The 5,000-nt window shown below is 40.3% G+C and overlaps 1 pseudogene; it reads right to left on the bottom strand.

Annotated features, from left to right (window-relative positions):
- Positions 1-273: 273 nt before the first annotated feature.
- Positions 274-1,213, bottom strand: LOC136174944 (olfactory receptor 5M8-like; annotated as a pseudogene).
- Between the last annotated feature and the right edge of the window lie 3,787 nt (positions 1,214-5,000).

Here is a 5,000-nt window from a genome sequence, read left to right as displayed (position 1 = left end):
TGGGCAGAGGAGCCTGGCAGGTTGCTGTCCTTGGGGTTGCAGAGCCGGACATAACTAGCCACAGAAAGATCTTTACATTTGGATTGGGGTAAGCAAAGCTTTTGAAGGATTCAAAATCCCTGTCCAATGACATGGGTTCTCAGATTTCTTTTTAGTCCAACTTTCTCCGTGGAAATGTCCCCCAAGAAAAAGATATACATTTGGACAAATTATTACTGGACTAAGAAAAGTCATTGGATATAGAAAGTAAAAATAATAAAATTAGCACTCTGTTTACTTAGAAAGCAGTTTCCCGCGGAACAGTTCTTTCATCAAAGCTTCTTTCACATCCTTGTTCCTCAGACTGTAGATCACGGGGTTCAACATGGGGATCACTGTGGTGTAAAACACAGCCACCATTTTCCCCTGCTGCACAGACTCCTCTGAAGGGGGTCTAAGATACATGAAGAAAAGAGTTGTGTAGAAGATGGTGACAGCTGTCAGATGGGAGCCACAGGTAGAGAAAGCTTTGCGCCTGCCTTCTGTGGAACAAATCCTCAGGATAGCAGGAAAAATATAAAGGTAAGAAATCAGCATGATGAGAAGAGAAAAGGACAGGTTACATCCAGCCACAACAAACATGGACAGTTCTTTGTTGTAGGTGTCGGAACACGCCAGCTTAATCAGCGGTGTGTCAGCACAGTAGAAGTGATTAATTTCATTAGGGCCACAGAAGGCTAGGTTGGAGGTACACATGGTCTCCATCAGCCCCGTGAGCGCTCCATATGGATAAGGCACCGTGATGAGGGATGCGCACACACTCTGGGACATTCTGCTGCCATAAAGCAGGGGATTGCAGATGGCCATGTACCGGTCAAAGGCCATGACAGCCAGGATATAGATCTCCACGTGGACCAAGGCAATAAACAAGTAACACTGTACCAGACAAGCAGAGTAAGTAAATGGTTTTCCTCTCTGATAAGAAAATTGCTAGCATGTTGGGAGTCACATTGGACGAGAAGCACAGATCTACAAAGGATAAATGTCTCAGGAAAAAGTACATGGGGGTGTGGAGGCGGGCATTAATCTGGATGAGGACAATCATGCCCAAATTCCCTGCCACCGTGGCTATGTAAATGGCCAGAAACAGCACAAAGAAGAGAATCTGCAATTCCAGGCAACTGGTCAGTCCAAAGAGAATGAACTCAGTCACTGAAGTGATGTTTCTTCTCATAATTTACTCCATGAGATGAGAGATCTGTGTATTTATATTGGATTACAGGAAAATGAAAAATAAATATTACTATGTCACTCATGACCTTCTTACTAATTTCTTTTCCTTCTCAGCATTTTTTTTCACTCTATTTCAACTGGTGTTCATTCTAAGTAAACATAATCTCAGCCTGGGACTGGAATCTAGTGGTATTCAAGGCAGCTCTTTCTTTTTTTGACATAGCCCTCTACTTTCTATTTCCTTATTTTTCATTTCCTATCTAATTAGGATTTATTCACTGTTTTCTTTCTCCAGTTTCTCCTTGTCTTTCTTGGCCCTGGTCTTTTTTTTTTTTTTTAATATTATTTTATTAGTTGGAGGCCAATCACTTCACAACATTTCAGTGGGTTTTGTCATACATTGACATGAATCAGCCATATAGTTACACGTATTCCCCATCCCGATCCCCCCTCCCACCTCCCTCTCCACCCGACTCCTCTGGGTCCTCCCAGTGCACCAGGCCCGAGCACTTGACTCATGCATCCCACCTGGGCTGGTGGTCTGTTTCACCATAGATAATATACATGCTGTTCTTTCAAAACATCCCACCCTCACGTTCTCCCCCAGAGTTCAAAAGTCTGTTCTGTACTTCTGTGTCTCTTTTTCTGTTTTGCATATAGGGTTATCGCTGGTCTTTTATTTGCAAAACAAACTTCGTGTGCATGCTTGATCCCAGATACCACCCTCAGGTTTACTCATTTTTATCTCCAATTATACAAAGATATGAGAGTTTGAAAGGAAAAAAAAAAGATGGAGGATCAAAGGAAATATTTTCCCAAATGACCTTATACATTTTAGATAAGTTTACCTAACCAGTTCCTACTGGAGAATCCAAAATAATTAAATTGAACAAGTTTGATGCTTTCCAACCTTTTCAGAGTCAATAGCATAGGGACCTTCTAGGTGAGGAACTGGAATTTTGTCTTCACTTTTTCAACAACATACCCATAATTGCATTTCGGCTGTTGGCCAGCTTTTAGATTCTCCTACCAGTAGATCCCTGCTAGGATTCTTTTGCAGAGAATTTCCCACTGCGTGGAGTCGGCAGTGACGGAAATCCCGTCCTCCTGGTCTCTCACTTCTGCACTGTGACATCTGAAGGCCAAGAGTCCTGGTTCATAGAGGACTAGGCTGAAATCAGATGCTTGCTCCTATATATCTTACTGAGTAAATTAGTGGCGCAAGGCGCACAAAATGTTTTTGCATTTCATGGACTGCAGTGAGCTTTAATGATCAGATTGATTCAGCAAAAGAAGACTGACTCTATGAAGTCTGAGCTGCCTAGCCTCCAAACTGCCTGGGTTGTTCTCGAAGCCTGGTATTGTGGCAGCACATTGACTTGGAATACGACATGTCTTTCCAGAACAGTTTGCTTGTGCTTAAGATACCTACAGGTGACTTCCGTTGTTGCAAGAAATAAAATAACAAAAGCTAATATTAACAATAACGGCTAAAGGATGAGTGTTTGCTTTTCTATGTAGAGTTCATCTATATTCACTGAGAACATGATACAGAAAGCGAATGTTTGAATCTATATATGCACAATTTAAAAGTTCAGATTTATGTTTTATTTGGTGGAAATATTTAGGATTCCAAACCCAGGAGGCAGCCTCCCAAGTTGCCTTGAGAAAATTGCTCAGAGGAGGATAGTGGGTGATCTAGGGTAGATAGAATGTTTTGCAATGAAGGGCAGGTAGTAGGAATAAGAGCTTACAGTTAAGAAAAGTTTCAGAATTTATCACTTTTCTTTGTATGGGGATGTGCAAGAATCTGGGCTCACTGAAACCGTTCCTTTGACATCCTTCTCAGCTGTTTGGGGCCAGTATCATGCGTTTTCAAACCCTGAGTGTCCTCAGGGATCACCATCTGTGGCGGCTGCAGTCTGACGGCTGCTGGCGTTATAGTGTCAGTCACTCGGTCACGTCCAGCTCTTTGCGACCCCATGGACTGTAGCTCGCCAGGCTCCTCTGTCCAAGGAATTCTCCAGGCAAGAATACTGGAGGGGGTTTCCATGCCCTTCTCCAGGGATCTTCCAAGCCCAGGGATCAAACCCAGGTCTCCCACATTTCAGGCAGATTCTTTGCAGTTTGATCTACCCGGCAAGCCCTCTGACTGCTGGTTGTCAGATATTCTTTGGTTCCTTCCTGACTTCCCTCAGGCTCACCGGCTCACCTTTGTAGGACTGCAAATCACCAGTGACAGTGACATCCTTGGTGCACTGATAGGGCACATGGTATTTTATTTCTCAAAATCAAAGTATATTTGGATCTACTTCCATTTAATCATAGGAGCCCATGTTTTAAATCCGTATCTAATGAGGAACAGGATGCTGTAGGGTGGGTTTGAGGATTAAACAAATGAATATTTATAAAGCCCTGAGATCAAGGTATCTTATAGGCCAAGTTCTGATCTAAATAACACTTCATTTAACTCTCAAACCAACCATTACTATTCTGTCCATCAGGAAAACATCCAGTATTATAGTTCTCAGGTTTAGTACAGAAGGAAATAATGTATGTGCCATAGAAATGACTGGTAAAAACATGGGCTGTGGAGTCAACTTGATGAATTCCCATCCTGGCTTTAGCAATTTTGATCCAAGCACTCAGGACACTGTTTCTTAATATTTCTAGGCTTCATCTTTTTTTTTTTTTTCTTACCCTCAAAATAGATTACTTATATGGGTAGGGTTATTTTGAGGATTATACAATATAAAGTATGCAATATGGAAAATATTGTTCTCCATACATGTCTGTGTATGTGTGCATACTCAGTCATTTCTGATACTTTGTACCTCCATGGATTGGCTAGTCCTCAATAAATGGTAGCTATTAGTCATTAAGTAAAGAATCATAGAAAATGGCATTCAATATATTTCAGTTTCCTTATAATCCACCTAAATGACTTAATGCACTTTATAAGTAACAGTGCCTAAAATAGTAAATATCCACACTTTTCTGGTCATTGGCACTTCCTTTTTCCATCTTGTCTTTTATGAATCATTAAGTCTAGTTTTCTAGTCTTGGTAATGCACATGATTGTTCATATAAGAAAGTAGAGTTTTGATGGTTTTAAATAAATGTATAACACAGAAGTCTACATACCTATGGAGGAAGAGCCATCTTTAGAAAGAATATCAATGTCATGGCTCTTCTGCTGAATAATGCAGGCTGAACTTATATTATTTGTAGATTGATAACATATCCCTAAGAGATTACACATATAGGTGAGCATTAAGTAATTACTTTGTTAGATAATGTTTTTCCCTAAATGAGTTTTCTGGAGAAATAACAACTGGGTGCAATGCAGATTTGCCATGGGACCCAACTACTTTCTAGTGTTTTGTTTTTTTAGATTCAGTGTCAATATTTTTCTTCATTCATTGGGAAGTCCACATCAAATATTGATGTCTGCCATCGATATTCATGCCATATTCTGCTACCTGTAATATTTGCTTAATCCAATTTACACAATTTTTTCCACACAGTTATCATAACTTTGTGCCACAATCTATTGCCATCTCACTTTGGGTTATGGATTAAATAGTTTATTTAATATCTATCGAAATCTTGACTCCCAGTACTTCTGAATATGATTGAATTTGTAGATATAGTTTTCAAAGAGGAAATTAAGTCGTGATGGGTTCAGATGAGTGCATCCTAACCCAAGATGACTGGTATCTTTTTTAAGAAAGGAGGTTAGTACACAAAAATACACACAGGAAAGACTGTGACAGACACAGGAGATG

Source organism: Muntiacus reevesi, chromosome 9, assembly GCF_963930625.1.
Source record: "Muntiacus reevesi chromosome 9, mMunRee1.1, whole genome shotgun sequence".
NCBI classification, from domain to species: Eukaryota; Metazoa; Chordata; class Mammalia; order Artiodactyla; family Cervidae; genus Muntiacus; species Muntiacus reevesi.
Note: the sequence above shows the minus strand (reverse complement) of the source record. Positions and strands in the feature narration are given on the sequence as shown.